We start from the raw sequence: 16,981 nt of genomic DNA on the forward strand, positions 1-16,981 counted from the left end.
AAACAAACTTCTTGGCTAACCCAATACCTTTGGTGCGCTATTTGAACTGACATAACAGATGCCATATTTCTGTCAGAACAAATCTTCCTTGAGGAGAATCCTTACCATCCAACTTCATGGGCCTCTGTAATAAAGTGAGTAGCTAGGTAGAGTCCAGTGAATCTCAGAAGGCCTCTGGCACTGAGTCAATGAAACCAGAATATGTACCCACCAGTGTCCAGCTGGCGCTAGCTTATACACTCTTCCTCTGATCCAAATGGATAAGATGAGGCTGTTCTGGATGCAAGGCAGTTGTAGAGTAAAAGCATTCTTGCATATGCTTTACTCTCATAAGCTGACAGCTCCACATATTCACTACAACATCTGCATAGGACGGAAATCTTGGAATATTTCCCATTTCCAAAGGAAGATTCTAGGATCATTCAGCTAATCAAAGCCATACCTTGAGGTCAAGTACAAAGAGGTAATGCCTATAACTTTTTTCTAGCCTGTCAAGTTCTGAATATGAAAAGTCCAGTGACACCAACCCATGGGCTCAAAAAGATTTAAAAACTCAGATCTAAGTACCTGTATATATCTTTCAACTATAACAAAATTGACCCATCTCTAGGCCACTGATTGCCAGCTTAGGTGCCCAGGTTCTGAACTTTGGCAATTCTGGAGTCAATCCATGTGTTCTTTATCTGCTCAGTGAAAGCTTAAGGAGGCATTTCCATAGCCAGCTCTGTTGTACAAAGAAGTCCTATGGAGAGAGATCAACCAGCTGCCTACTGTGCTCCTCCACAGAGCACAGAGTGTCCCTGAAAAGCAGTGCTAAGAGCATGGTGACCAATCCTGTTACTGGATGGGCACATTGTGAAGCAGGAAATGATTCTGTGATTTTGGCTGTTAAACTCACTACCTGAAAACAACATACTCTTGTATTTCTGTTGAGTAGAACAGAACTAAACAATTCTTTTTCTTACTATATCTCAGCTAGTTCATTAAATGATTTCACAATTGACTCGGGAAAGGCAAGAAAAATATAGTAATCATTTTTCTCTGAATAAGACTTTAAATGACATTAAAAAGTCTATGTATTACATTAAGAGTGATTCAAAAAGCAAAACAACAACAACAAAAAGAACCTGAGGGGACTTGGAGGACTCAGAAATAGCAAATTATTTTTATATGTTTCATTGTCTTCCTTCTCCCAGGCAAAATAGAAAAACAAATAAGACACAAATCTCTCCACATCATCAAATCTAACTCCTAAGTAGAAATTCTCTGCTATTCTAGCCCTAAATATTCTAGATTCTACAGAAATCTGGATAATTCTAAAGTTTGGTTCATATCCATAGCTGTCTATAATCAAGTCAGTAGAAGTTATATTTAACCACACTAATACCGTCACCCTCTAAATTCACAATGAGCGTTCCATAAACTTGTGTGCAGACATAATTCTTTAAACTATTTTGCATTTAGTTAGGAATATACCATGATTAAACGACATAAAAAGGAATTTGAATTTCAGTGCATAGTCACCTATTCTTTAAGACAGCTAATTTTTAATTTGCATATAGAAAAATTCCAGATACCCTGGAAACAGATAAGTGCAAAGTATATTCCTCAGCTCTAAATCACCTATCCTTTAGACAGTCTCTCCAACTCAAATACCTGAAAGAACAAATTCTGGTGGCAGTGTTTTTCTAGTTTTATGATGCATTTAGTAGCATACCTAAATAGATTGAAGAGCTTATCATTATCAAAGATGTCTGGAAGGATAAATCCAGTTTCAAAAGAGTGTTGCTTGCCTTGTTTCCTAAAGCTCAGGCTCATAATGCATGGTATTCCAATTAAGCTACACTACCAAGGCAGTCCAGAAAAACTTTCCTCAGACTGAAAACTGAAATCTAGTTGAGGTTCTCTTCCTGCAGAGAAAGTGTTACATGACACAAGGCTGAGTGTCATGCAGCAGAGGGAGGAGTTGGATATGAAGGGAATGAGCACAGTTAGTGTTCTTTGGAACCTGGGGCATTTGGTCCTCTCTAGGTCTATTGCGTGTGTGATGGCTGGATGGGGGCTGGGCCAGGGCTTTGGGGCCTGGCTCAGAAGAATTCAGAATGTTCATAGAAGGATTACTACTGCTGTCCACTCTCAAAAATACATCTATGACAAAGAAACCTACTTTTCTCCCAATTCTTAGGAGCAGAGAAATGTTGGAGAAAGAGATGATAAGTTTATATGCCTTCCTCTAAAATCCTCCAAATCCAAGAGGCTCTCTGTGTTTGCTCTTGCATAAAAAGGCAATGTGGTTGGATTTACAAGTCAAAAAGGTTAATGGTGGTCAGATCAACAGTCTCCAGAACAAAAAACAACACATATAATTGGATAGAATTCAAACAGTCTCATTACAGATCGTGAATAATAAAGGTGAACAGGAAAAAACAGGAATTTAGCTTCAGTTCAGATGAGGTCAAAGGTTAAATGCCTGGATAGTATTAACTCTCTGACTTAAACATGCTTTCTCATAAAACTTTAAGAACTTTTCCTTGCACATTAGCAGAAATATCATATTTCCTGACGTGTCCCTCTAACTCATTTAGGCCTGGGTCCAGAAGATAAGACAAGTCATCTGTCCAACTCTCTAGGCCTTTGATCAAGGCCCACAGTCACAAAACTCCCTTGTTCTGCTTGTCTTCCCGGGCCTGTTCATGGGATGGCTAGGGTAGCTTGGGTATGTCTTCTCTTGCCCTTTCTGTCTTCACTGCGGTGCCAGGCTGGGCCAGGCATGTACTAATACAGCTGCTGAGTTTCACTGCAGGAAACAGGTAACTTTTGGGGGAGAGTGAGGTGAGGCCCGTATCTAATTTGTTGAATAGGTTATAAACAGCTTTGGGATATTTCAAGACGCAAGACTGCATTTAAAGGTAAGGGGTTATTAGGAAGAGTGGTAATAATAGTCATAATAGTCATTAGTGTCCTAATAAAATACAAACAAAGGAAATGAGAACATGTATCTTTAATAATCTGATGCTAACAGAACAAGCCAAACAAAATAAGTAAGTGAAACTGGCTTTTGGCTTCTTTGGAATGGACAGTGACTTGCCCACTGAATATATTTACATCTTTGCAAGAGAGTGTGTGAAAGCTATCATGTGTGATAAGGCATTAAAAAAAAAAAATCAAATGGTTCTTATATTCCTTCAGGACATTTGAATCTAATTTCAGCGTTTACCAAAAGGAAATAACAGCTTGGCTGGGTACACTGTGTCAACCTACGTGCTGTCAACTGCCAAGAAAAAATAAAGTACTTCCTCCCTCCTAGCCAGTCCTTCCTCTTCTTACGGCAGAGGTCCCCAGCCTCCGGGATCCAGAGGTGGTTCTGATGTGGATCTGAGGTGGAGCTGATGTCATAATAATACAAACAAAATACACAGTAAAGGTAATGTGCTTGAATCATCCCGAAACCACCCCCCTACCCCAGTCTGTGGAAGAATCATCTTCCACAAAACTGGTCCCTGATGCCAAAAAGAGTGGGCACTGCTGCCTTATGGGTAAAAGCGGGGGGAGGTGCAGAAGGGGTTCCATGGGCATGTGGATTGTAACCAATCACCTTTTCTTGCCGGTACTTCTAATTAATGTGATTTTGGAAAATATAAGTTTTCTTTGGTTAGACAGAGAGGAAACTAGCTGAGAGCTTCTAAATCTAGAGTTGTGTGCATAGGCAAGGCGGGCTCTCCAGGTAGATAGAAACTGCCCTATAGAAATATTCTCAAATGATGATAAAAAGTAAGCTAATAATAACAATGTGTGCTTCCCATAAATTAAGGGGCCTTTCCGATTCCCAAGTTTTCTTCCTCTTACAAATAAGTGTTTGAGTGTGTGAGTGAGTGTATGTGTGTGTTTTCTTTCATCCAAGTGACCAGATACTCCAACGGACATTACCAACAGGATATGCAGGGTGTGGGTGTCTGGAGGTGGTTAGACAGAGCAAACTTTTGAGAGGCAGAGACCTCTTCCAGGAAGTAGGGGGATGGGAAACGTCCTGCTTCTACCTCTGCTTGGCAAGGGCCGTCCTTGACACATCTTTTCTCCTGAGAGAAAGAAGCAGGACTTAGACAAAGGAAGGCTTGGTTCATGGTGTAATCTTGCTCCAGAAAGGACTTAGAAATTACTTTGTTCTCATGGGTGAATGGATTGGCTTACAATTAAATGTATACACAAAGTGATGATATGAATTTACTGTGTCCTTTGTAATGGGATTTTCTCTCTGCTTTGGATAGATGACTCTAAGTGTTAAGGAACTGCTTACCAAGAGAATAGAGATTGGTATATCAATTATGCTTTTAAGTTCATATATTCATTATTCACACAATAAATATTTCTTGAATACTTATTATAAGGCAGCCATTGTGTTACTTTGAAATGATGCGTGTGTGTGTGTGTGTGTGTGTGTGTGTGTGTGTGCAATTCTAAATAATCTCCTGTGTGAAATATGCCGATTATCATACTGGTAACTGGGATACATGAAGGATTTTAGATTCTAGAAAGAAAAATCTAGACAATTTGGGGCTAGCATTTCTTTTTGTAATTTTTTTTTAATTGCTCTGCTGGGTCTTCATTGCTACAAGGGGGCTTTTTCTGGTTGTGGTGAGCTGGGGCTACTCTCTCGTTGAGGTACCCAGGCTTCTCATTGCAGAGGATTCTCTTGTGGAGCTCAGGCTCTAGAGTGTGGGCTCAGTAGTTGTGGCACATGGGCTTAGTTGCTCCACAGTAATGTGGAATCTTCCCGGACCAGGGATCAAACCCATGTCCCCTGCATTGGCAGGCAGACTCTTAACCACTGGACCATCAGGGGAGTCCTATATTTCTGACTGATATCTGTTACTGTCACTGTGTTGTACCCCTTTCTATATATTATCTCATTAATCCTCATTTTGATAGTAGTGACCATTATCATTTTATTTTATTTTTGAGATGAGGAAACAAATCTTAGGTGGTATCACTTTGGTAGGGCTGCCATAACGAAGTCCACAGACTGGGTAGCTTGCACAATGGAATATATTTTCTCCCCTCTTTGGAGTTCCTCATTATGGAAAAGTGCCCAGGTTATCAAGGGGTGAGCACCGTGTTCCTTTACCTTGGGGGTGTCAGCAAGAAATGTGGACACGCACAGACAGTTCTGCCCTCACGCTTTTCTCATCTGCCTTGAGAAACCTTCCTGTAAGTACAGTTCTGGTCAGACCCCATGCTGGCAGGTCAGGGTGTACCTGGCATGCTTGAGTTCTCAAGGGAAATAGAGCACAATCTGTGAGGCTTCCTAGCTACAAAAAGTAACCAGCTTCTCTTGCAGTGTTTAATGAATGGAGGAAAACAATCTACCTACTTTTTTATACGTTTTGCTGTAGCAAATGAGTTTGATCACTTCATGCAATAGGGGGCTCTGAGCAGGGATCACCTTCAAGTAAAAGTTGGAGGAAAAAAGATGCAGATAGATGAACCTGTTAGAACCCTGGCTGTAGGTCTCTGTTGTGGCCCCGAGTCTATTCACAGGATACGGTTCAGTCTGAGGAGCCCTGTTGGGGATGTGAGCTCACGCGTCCACAGCAACAAGCTCTGGGCCCAGGCTGGGTGAGTGCTGTGTGTTAAACAATTCCTGCTTCCCATAGGAGGAAGCTGAGGCTCAGCTAAAGAGGAGGACCTTCCAAACCCTATAGCAGTAGGTGCCGAAGTGGATTAGAACCCAGAGATTCTGATTCCCACTCTTCTGCTCTAGCCATTCCCAAGTTCTTTTCCTCTAAGGCACCACCCTCTGTGTTGCAAAGACAGGTTTGCTGTCATAGCACCAATGCTGAGCAGCATGGGGATGTGACTTACCTAAAAAGAGATCTTTTCACCTCAGGATCACTCATCTCTAACCTGACACGGATCTGACACCTTCCCTTGTAGGTCTCAGTGTCAAGATTACCTTCTTAAAATAAAAAGATTTTTACAAAGTAACAGAATTTAAAACTGAGCTGTTCAAAAATTGCTGTTTTTACCTGACTATTCTTATCTTAAAGTGGGATCATTCCCAGGGAAAAGAGGAAGGTTCCACCCCTGGTTCCTTAAATAGCCAAAAGCTCCAGTCCAGAATTCAGCATTCTTTACCCCCAAAGTTTCTTGCAACGTAATTTCCCAGTTGGTTGATGCCAAGGCAAAAAGACACCCTTTTAATGATTAGAGAAGATCAGTTGCTTAAATGATTTCTTGCCAATGTTGCACTTATGGTTTTACAATAAAATGACCTTTAAGAAAAAGATTATTACCTTCTTAGAGAGCACATTGGTGACCCTCCTCTCAAAAGGAGATGCCCACTCCTACCCAGTCATGCTCTGTCACATCACACATCCTCCTATCTATTTCCTTTATGGTATTTGATATATGTTTGTAATGGCCTTGTTGTGTGTTTGTTTACCTGTTTCCTATATCTCTCCTCCATGACACAGCAGCTTCATCCAGAGAGGGAGCTGAGGAACCCTTCCGGGCACTTGCCCTCAGCACCCACAGCAGGCACACAGCAGGAGTTCAAGGCCAAACACCAACCAGGGAACCAGGAGGAGCAAGACTACAGAGTCATCCTAAGGCTCACAGAGCAGGAAGGAGGCAACTTCACGCCCTGGATGAGCTGCTTACTCTCCATTTGATCTTGAGAGACTCATTTTAACCTCTGTCATGAGCTGAATTGTTGTTGTTTAGCCACTATGTCTGACTCTTTTGCTACCCCATGGACAATAGCCCCCCAGGCTCCTCTGTCCATGGGATTTCCCAGGCAAGAATACTGGAGTGGGCTGCCATTTCCTTCTTGAGGGATGAGCTAAATTATTTCCCCCCAATCCTCAAATTCATATCTTGAAATCCTTACCCTCAGTACCTTAGAACATGACTGTATTTGGACATAGGGCCTTTACAGAGGAACTAAGTTAAAATGAGGTCATTTGGCTCAGCTGGGAAAGAATCTGCCTGCAATGCAGGAAACCTGGGTTCGATCCCTGGGTTGGGAAGATCCCCAGGAGAAGGGAGAGGCTACCCACTCCAGTATTCTGGCCTGGAGAATTCCATAAACTGTATAGTCCATGGAGTTGCAAAGAGTCAGACATGACTGAGTGACTTTCACTTTCACAATCCAATATGAGCAGTGTCCTAATAAGGTGTGGGAATTTGGACACACACCTGTATGGAGGGGAGAGAGTATGAAGATACAGCAAGAAGATGGTAAAGCCAGAGGGAATTCTCAGAAAAATGTAACTCTGCCAATGCCTTGATCTCACACTTCTAGCCTCCAAAACTGTGAGAAAATACATTTCCATGGTTTAAGCTACATTGTCTATGGACTTTGTCATGGCAGCCCTACCAAACTGATACCACCTCTCTGAGACTTATTTCTTCACCTATAAAATAAAAATAATAATGGCCACTTCTATTAAATGAGGGTTAACAAGATAATGCATGCAAAGGAACACAACACCGTGATAGGAACAAAGACATCACTCAGAAATACTAGTTGCAAAAATTGCTTTCTTCCTAGAATCTAACTCCTTCATGTGTCATAGTTATTCGCAGGATTATCTTAGCATATTTCACATAGGAAATGGTTTAGAATTATGCACACCTGTATCATTGCACAGTAACACAATGACTGCCTTACCTTAAGTATTCAAGAGATGTGTGTCTCTCTGAGGGGAGAGGGCAGCAACTGTGTGGTCATCATGCACTTTCTAGCCTCTGTGACTCTGTACAGGTTGTTCCTTGTGCTTGGAAGGCTTTTGCAGCAGATTTTTGCATGACTGGTTCCTTCACATCATTCCCTTTCCACCTTAAATAGCACTCAGTGGAGAAGTCTTCTCTCTTTTAAAAAATATTTATTTATTTGGCTGTCAGGCCTTCCTTGTGGCACACGAGATCTTTCATTGTGGCACGTGGACTCAAGAGTTGCAGCCCACAGGCTTAGTTGCCCTGCCACCTGTGGGATCTTAGTTCCCCAACCAGGGATCGAACCAGCATCCCATGCACTGGAAGGTATATTCTTAACCAAGGAAGACCTAGAGAAGCCTCTGAAAACCCAGTTTACTGCCCTCGACCCAAGTCACTGGATGCATTTCAGATATTGATTCCTTTATCACCTTTTTTATCCCATGAAACCCCATACTCCATGACAGCAGGGACCCTAGCACATTCATCACCCTCTCCCTTTGATCAAAACTGTTGGTCATTAAATAGCCAATACATCAAAAAAGAGATGACTGAATAGGGGAGACTACTTCCCATAAAGCTGAGTCCTGGGGAAGGGGCTGATTCTGTGAACTGCACAGTGTATCTTATATTCTGGCCTTGGCCTCCAGGGACATGGTTTCCTGGAGAGAAGAGTCACTGAGGTGCTGTAGGAGGATGACAGATAAAAAAGGAAAGCCAGTTAGAGGTGGATTCCCAGCCCAGCTTTGCCACTAACTGGGGCACCGTATTGGGGAAGGCACTCAGCCTCTCCAAGCCTCACTCTCAGCCAAAAAAAGACCAGAAGTAATTCTATACTCTGAAGAACTGTTGTAAAGATTCACTAAGAAATGTTTTAAAAGCACATGGCAAATAGAAGCTCAGTAAATGGCATCATTTATAAATATTTTTAAGAAAGAAACTAAAAGGGCAAGCCACTCCACCCTGTGTTTTGACCTAATAGAAGGAGTTCAAGATAAGTGTAAAAACTTAGCCATGCTGACAGTTTAATGAAAAGAGCTAGTGTTTTAACCCATCTGGAAAATATAGATTAGATCTCTGATGCCCTGACCCCCTGAGGGTTCTTTTTTTCCCATTATGTGCATGCATGCTGAATGGCTCCAATCCTGTCTGGCTCTTTGCAGTCCCATGGACCCACAACGCTCCTCTGTCCATGAGATTCTCCAGGCAAAAATATTGGAGTGGGTTGTCATTCCCTCCTCCAGGGGATCTTCCAGACCCAGGGGTCGAACTCATATCTCTTTTGTCTCTTACATTGGCAGGCAGGTTCTTTGTCACTAGTGCCACCTGGGAAGCCCCTTCCCATTACGTAGAACTATTTTATTTTTATTTTGAAGAACATGCTAAATTATGTAAAGTGGTATTAATATACACACACAGATAGTCAAGGCTACAAGGACAGAAACAATTTGATGAAATATTTTTAATTGTTTTTAATTGAATATAGTTGATTTACAAAATTAATTCAGGTGTACAGCATAGTGATTTGATATTTTTATAGATTATAGTCTATTTCTATTTATTTTAAAAAAATTTTTTTATGTGGACCACTTTTAAAGTCTTTCTTGAATTTGTTACAATATTACTTCTGTTGTTTATGTTCTGTTTCTTTGGCCATGAGGCATGTAGGATCTTAGCCCCCTGACCAGGGGTTGATCCACAGCCCCTGCATTAGAAGGTGAAGTCTTAACCATTGGACCACCAGGGAAGTCCCTGGACAGTACTCTATTTAAGGTTATAAATGGAGAGTCCTTCTTGATTTTCTATTGGCCTCCCTTAGATCACAGTGAATCCTACACCTGAAGGACACTATGATTCTTTTATCTTCAGAATTATCTTCACACTGATGAAAGATTCCCAATTTTGAGAAGCAAATTATTGATAGAGCTTGATATTTATTTTTGTGTGTGTGAAAAAGTCTTTTTATTTTAAGAAAAAAATTTAGTTAAAAAATGTAACAAGTTTCACTTAACAAAATACACCCGAAAGGAAATCACAGTACAAAGAAAGTTTTTAAGTCAAGGCCTCACCAATTCCTAGAGTATTAGTAATGTGTCTCAATTTTCAAAACTAACTTTTAAAAAGGTTAAACTTAACCTAAGAAATTTTAAATGAAAATAAACTAGAATTAACAAACGTGAGAAATGTCCTCTTTGAATTAGGGATCTAGCGTCTTCAGTTTTCCAAAAAAGCACACCTCCCCAATGTGTTCACAATGATGTGGTATAAAAGATCCACATTTAACATACTTAAAGCTACTTTAAACTCAGATAATATCACTCCAGAAGTACACTACCAAAATGTTAATTGAGAAAAGCTGAAAATAGTTTCAGTTTACTCAATATCACATACTAGAAGAAAGTTTGCAGGAGAAAACAGATTTCACAAACTCATGCTGCAAAATGGGTCCCATAGCTTCCTCTAGAGTAATAACTGCTTTTCACTGCTTGTTGGCTGCCTGTGAAAATTTGACTGAAATAACTCAAAAGCTACTACAAAACTAGTCATATCCACCCATGCTGTTCTGGCCACCATAGCCAGACCCACAACAGCCACTCACAGACTGGCTCTCAAGGCCACTGTAAATGGGCTGGGTTGACACCCCCATGCCTTGCATCATCTGGCTGCTATCTGCCCCATTGCTGGCCCCAGTTGTGGAATTCAAGAAAAGTTCTATGTATCTATGTTGCATGTTGGCCCTGTCTTTGGACATGGCTGCCATGGCTTCTTCGTGAGTGGCAAACTCAACATCAGCTTCGCCGGTCACTCTTCCATCAGGGCCAGTCTCAATGTGGCCTCTCACAGGGTTGAGCGGGGAGAAGAAGTTGTAAAGGTCGTGCTCTGTGGCTTTGTAGGGCAGCCCTCTCACGTGGAGCAGTGTCCAGTGGTGCTCTGGACAGTGAACTCGCCACCTCCAGACCTGTGGTCATACATCCTAGAGAGACAGTAGCTGAGGTCTCTCCCAAACAGGTCAGTGGTGAAGCCGTAGCCGTCTCTGAGGCCTCTGTACTCCTCATAACCCCCATAGCCCACACTGTAGATCCCAGACCTCCTCCTCTCCAGGCCTGCCTGCCTGACAATGCCAATATACCTCCTGGCTGTGCCAGGGCGGCCGTAGCGCCCTGGCCGCTGCACTGACATGAACTTGAGAGGGGGATCCAAGTATGACCTAGCTTCTTCCTGACTGCTCTTGAACACCTCAGTATACCTGTGCCCTATTCTCTCCTTGTGCTTCCCTAGAGCCGTCTCTGCTAACTCCTGTGGGGTAAACTGCACAAAGGCTTCCCCTGTAATCTTGCTCTCGGGGTCCACAGGCAATGTGATCCCACTTGGCATGATTTCCAACCCTGAGAAGAACTGAATGATCTCTTCCTTGGTGCATCCAAACGGGAGTCCTCGAAGTCGCACGAAACCATCACTGGCAGTGTCAGCGCTGTTTGGACCTCTGTGCTTCAACACCCAATCCATCTCGGTTCTGTGGGACTTGAACACTTCAATGGACCAATGTCCCATGCTTTCCTTGTCTTTTTAAGGGCCAGTCTTACATCATCTTCTGATTCAAGTTCAACAAAAGCCTCACCACTCTGCCTGCCCTCTCTAGTGTAGATAAAATGAACACCTGCGACCCGGTCATGGATCGTGCAGTCGGAGAGGAAATTCTGCACATCCTCAACAGAGCAGGACCAGGGCAGGCCACGGAGCTTGACCACAAAGACTTCACCTCCCTCCGGGGCCGACATCACGGACACTCGACAGAGCAGACGCCAAACAAGCTCGGGTGCAGCTTTGCGTGGTTAAAGAACAGCGGGGGATGCCCACAGTCGAAGACACTCCAGGTAGGTAACGAACCGTCCTGCTTCTCCAACAAGAGGCGGCGCAGTCCCACTTCCAAGATGGAACTGGAAAGACACAGCTTGATATTTAATTACTTAATATTACCCGTCACGGGAAGGGGACTTTAAAAGAGCCCCAAGGCACATTTCAGCGGCGTCAGTCACCGTCAGTACCAAGCTGAGGTGACATTTCTCATCTGCAACTTGAGGGCGGGAGAGAACTCATAATGCACGTCGTGCCGATTTATGCTGATTTCAGCAGGCTCACCTGGGGCAGGGGGGCTAGCGCCTGCATGAAGGATGTGCTCTGGATATGTGCGGGTGTTTTTCATACTCTATTCTTATGCCATGTTTGCTGAGTGGTGCTAAGTCATCATTTTTCCCATGAGCCACTGTCTACTGCTTTCTCAGACTTCTGAATCATGCCAGGCTTGGGGCCGTTTTCCCAGCAGGTGCAGTCACCTGAGAAAGATGTTTGACCGCAAACATCCTCTCCCCATCACCTCTTCCTTTCCTAGGTAATCCCAAGGCAAAAAACATCAGGAGCCAAGTTTGTAGAGTAAATACCAAAGTGGACCTGGATCTTCATTAGGCCTTGGCACATACCAAGGTGACGATTAACATAGTTCTTGAATTTAGTTCCTGCAACACCTCAGCCTTCCCCCTGCCTTGTCTCAAGAGTGAAATCAGATTGTCCCTCACTGCACAGAGGTTGCTGGACTCTTCTGATGAATGAACTGGACATTCTTTAGGAACTTTCCAAACAGCCTCTTTTTACCCTCCACCCTCCTTCCCCAATCAGGGATCCTGCAGTGTCTGAGGAAAGATGATTTTCTTTTCTGTAAATCACTTGAGTAAGAAAAAAAAAAAAAAAAAAAAGTTGATTTTCTTTGTCCCTCCAGAATTAAAGAGACCTGAGACAAAAATTTCTGGGTCTTATATCCAACATCCCCATCTTCCACCAGTCTGCCTGTGGATCACCTCCAACCAAATGCGCTCCTTGCCTTCCATCTTGCATCCAGTATCTTGAAAGCAAATTTTATAATGTCACTTTCTTTTCTTAAACCTCTCACTTTCTACCCATCATCCCTCAAAGGTCAAAAGTCATCATTGGGCTCCCAGTCTCTTCCTGGTCTAGGCCCTCCCCAACCTGTAGCGCCTACTTCTCCTCCTTACACTCCTACCATGGGACTGGCCATGTGTTCTGTTTCTGGCCCTTGTACATGCTGCTACTAGCACCTACAGCGATTCTCAAGCCTAGAGATGCCATGTCCCAGACAAACTGGAATTCTCTGGGGAGGGACTCTGAAAACTTCTTAGGTGACTGTAAAGTACAGTCAGTTCAGGTGCAGATGCTCAGCTCTGGCTGAAGGTTGAAGTACTAAAGTCCCAGTGCCCAGCTCACACTTTAGCCTACGGCGTTTTCATCCGCATGCATGGGCCTCGGGCATTACTATGTTTTTCCAATCTCCCTAGGAGCTTGCAGTTTTGAGAAGAACTGTCCTCAAGGGTGCTTTCCTATGATCCCTGGAAAAGTTGGACTTCTTCCATAGGTCTCAGTCTGATGGAACTTTCTGAGAAGGCTTCCCTGAGCCAGGTGCTCACATCATGCCCTCCTGCAATGAGGACTCAGTTCAGTTCAGTTCAGTCGCTCAGTCATGTCCAACTCTTTGTGACCCCACGGACTGCAGCACGCCAGGCTTCCCTGTCCATTACCAATTCGTGGAGCTAGCTTAAACTCATAGCCATTGAGTCAGTGATGCCATCCAACCATCTCATCCTCTATTGTCCCCTTCTCCTCCTGCCTTCAATCTTTCCCAGCATCAGGGTCTTTTCTAAGGAGTCACCTCTTCACATCAGGTGGCCAAAGTATTGGAACTTCAGCTTCAGCATCAATCCTTCCAATGAATATTCTGGATTGATTTCCTTTGGGATGGACTGGTTGGATCTTCTTGCAGTCCAAAGGACTCTCAAGGGTCATCTCCAAAACACTAATTCAAAAGCATCAATTCTTTGGCACTCGGCTTTCTTGATGGCCCAACTCTCACACCCATACATGACTACTAGAAAAACCATAGCTTTGACTAGACAGATCTTTGTTTGCAAAATAATGTCTCTGCTTTTTAATATGCTGAGGACTCAGCAGGATTCAGAGTCAGGTGGTGAGCCTTTCAAAGGTGAGGACAGTGCTGGCACCCTCAAGTTTCTAGGACAGGGCCTGTCATCCTCAGCAGGGCACTGTGTTGGGAGCACAAAAGGGTTTCTGTCCTTGTGGAGTTCCCAGTACTCTTCTCAAGTTCTCCATTCACCTGTCCTTTCCAGAGACAAAATGTGCAGCAACCTTGCCCACTGCCCCAGAAGCATGGTACTGACACCCAGGAGCTAGAGCATAGCCTTGCTTAGCTCCCAGCTTTACAGGGACATCCTTCAACAGAAGGAACTCCCGTGGAGAATATTTCCAACCCTGGAAACAGTGATCTCATCCTGTTAGCTCTACAAATTAAAAATTAAAAAGTGAGAACACCAATGAGAATGCTCAAAGGCTAATTTTCAGAGAAGATTCTGGACATAATTTGTTTCATTTTGAATCATTACTGTGGACAGAGGGAGATTTCATCTGTTGTGGTGTTGTTATTTAGTTGCTAAGCTTTGTCCAACTCTTTGTGACCCTGTGGGCTATAGCTTGCCAGGTTCCTCTGTCTATAGGATTTCCCAAGCAAGAATACTGGAGTAGCTTGCCATTTCAGGGACTCTTCCTGATGTGTGTCTCCTGCATTGGCAGGGCATTGCAGGCAGATTTTTGTAACTCTAAGCCACCTGGGAAGACTTTGGAAGGTTCTAAATGCACCTTGTGAACAGCTGAGTGAGGAGACACTGTTGGAGTCACAGATGATGCTTGTCAATATGGAAGGATGACCATGGCAAGAAGATACTGAATAAAAGTCTCAGAAGCGGTGTTTATATGTCATTACTTTTAACCTCTGCAACTAAATACTTCTTTCCATGCATTAAAGCATCATGCAGGGGGCTGTCTTCAAGTCCAATGTTTGCCACCAACTGTGTGAACTTGGATAAGTTACTTACCCTTGCTGAACTTCAGTCTCCTGGACTATTCAATGTGGACGATTGCTGCTAAGCCGCTTCAGTCGTGTCCAACTCTGTGTGACCCCATAGACGGCAGCCCACCAGGCTCCGCCATCCCTGGGATTCTCCTGGCAAGAACACTGGAGTGGGTTGCCATTTCCTTCTCCAATGCATGAAAGTGAAAAGTGAAAGTGAAGTCACTCATTCGTGTCCGACTCTTAGCGACCCCGTGGACTTCAGCCCACCAAGCTCCTCCGTCCATGGGATTTTCCAGGCAAGAATACTGCAGTGGGTTGCCATTGCCTTCTCCGTAGGTTACCCATTTCAGAGGGTTGTTGTGATGATTAAAAGAGATCATACAAGTAAAGTTCCTTAGCATAGTGTCAGGCCTACAGTGATTCAACTGCAACTATTTGCTACTGTTATTACATTCTCTAGCCAAAAGTGGGAAGCCCAAGGAAGAAGGTAAGTGGGCTAAGACAGGGACAAGGGACTTCATCGGGGACATCCTCTTAGTGTCAGTGCTGCATGTTCAGATGAAGGGACTGTAGGGAACCATAGGTTGCACAAGACCCATTTCCATTCCTTACTGGAATTCAGCTCTGGGTTTTTATCTGTCAACACCCCTTTTAAGAACTTTCCGCGACTACCCAACCATATCTTCCCTTCTTGCATGCTTCATTGCTTTCCCTTTCCTTTTCTCCTTATATCTGAACAGGCATGAAAATTGATGTCTTGACACACTTGGATATTAGATTCAAGGACTTTCAAGTTTCTTCAGTTTCTTATTAATCACTCATTGTCCTGGTATAGCCATCATCATTGGTGGTGGTTTGAGTTTTTATTATTTCGGTTCTGTGAAGCTATTCTAAGTTGTCATGAAACATTATTTTTTTAAAAGTTTCCCTTTAAGGAGTTTCCATTTGTTTAGTTGTTCTTTCTTATATGAGCCTTTTCAGTTAACATTTTCTTCTTTACACATTTCATGGTTGTTAAGAAGTGAATGGGTTTCCATGGTGGCTCAGATGGTAAGGAATATGCTTGCAATGAAGGAGACCCAGGTCTGATCCCTGGGTCAGGAAGATCCCCTGGAGAAGGGAATGGCAACCCACTCCAGTATTCTTGTCTGGAGAATTCCATGGACAGAGGAGTCTGGCAGGCTACAGTCCATGGGGTCACAAAGAGTTGGACACGACTTAGAGACTGAAAAGCAACAATTAAAATATTGTTTATGATAATATATGTAAAGATTATCAAAGTAGAAAGTTATGAGCCAGAACATGTGGATTCATCTGTATATATTTAACTCTATAAGCTGTGGAAGATGGTAGTTTGACAAAATATTAAATATAAGTTGGGGACTGAGATTGTGCTTAGAGAAAAGAATCCTCTATAACACTCAGTAAAAACCATCTGTCAAGACATCATTCATGAAGGAATAAAATCATCAAATAAGCCGCTGCAGGGACCACCTCTATTTCAGAATGTCATCAGGCACATTCCTAGTTTCAGCTCATATGACTGCAAGACCCTTGGAACTGCTTTGAATGGTCAGATCAGCTCCAAAGGGCTCTGCCCAAACAGCAAAAATAAGGGCTCCTACTCTCTCCATCTTTCATTTCTATGTTTTTAGATGTAGTTTTCTGCATAAATGGTAAAGCAGAGGGGATGGAAGAATACACAGTGTTTTAAAAGTTGCTCTCCTTCTCTTCCTTCCTTTATTCTTGGTCCATCATTGATCTTTATCTTACCGGAGCATCTGTCAATTACAAAGAGAACACTAAGAAACTTAATTTGGCAATGTATGTTCAAATTTAACAGATATCTAGACTTTTAAAAGATTCTATTTTCTATAAAATGGGGATTAAAACCCCCTGAACATTGTGAGGATTGAATATGACGGGATTCATTGAAGCTCCTAGACCAGGGCCTGGTACGTGGTCAGTGCTCACAAATGTTAGCTATGACTCTAGTTACTATCAGCCTCAGACCCCAAATGCTACCCTCACAGACACCTTGCACATTTAAGTTCTCTTTCAGGTATGGCAGTGATACTGTGGTTGTTCCATCTTCAGGTTTTGGATTTCTTTTTCTCCATTTATCCATCCACTCATAGATTTATTCACAGCATGCTAGATTCTAGGGAGACTCACTGTAGGGAATTCTTGCTCTCTTGGGACTTTGATTTATGCACTTAAGATTCATAGAAAAACCTCACTCTTGACCCCAATATTCTTTTGGTTTCTATCCTTCCTTGAATTGTATAATCCATCTAGAAAAGTCTATTTGCCATGTTTACATCTGTTTTACTC

General features: G+C 42.9%; 1 long non-coding RNA gene and 1 pseudogene across 1 annotated transcript in view; one reads left to right on the forward strand and one right to left on the reverse strand.

Moving 5' to 3' along the window:
- The window catches only part of LOC139038266 (uncharacterized), a 141,431-nt gene that overhangs the window by 91,098 nt on the left and 33,352 nt on the right, over positions 1-16,981 (forward strand). The window lies entirely within an intron of this gene.
- LOC110152707 (heterogeneous nuclear ribonucleoprotein F-like) lies at positions 10,190-11,644 on the reverse strand (annotated as a pseudogene).

Source organism: Odocoileus virginianus, chromosome 14 (genome assembly GCF_023699985.2).
Source record: "Odocoileus virginianus isolate 20LAN1187 ecotype Illinois chromosome 14, Ovbor_1.2, whole genome shotgun sequence".
Taxonomy (NCBI): domain Eukaryota; kingdom Metazoa; phylum Chordata; class Mammalia; order Artiodactyla; family Cervidae; genus Odocoileus; species Odocoileus virginianus.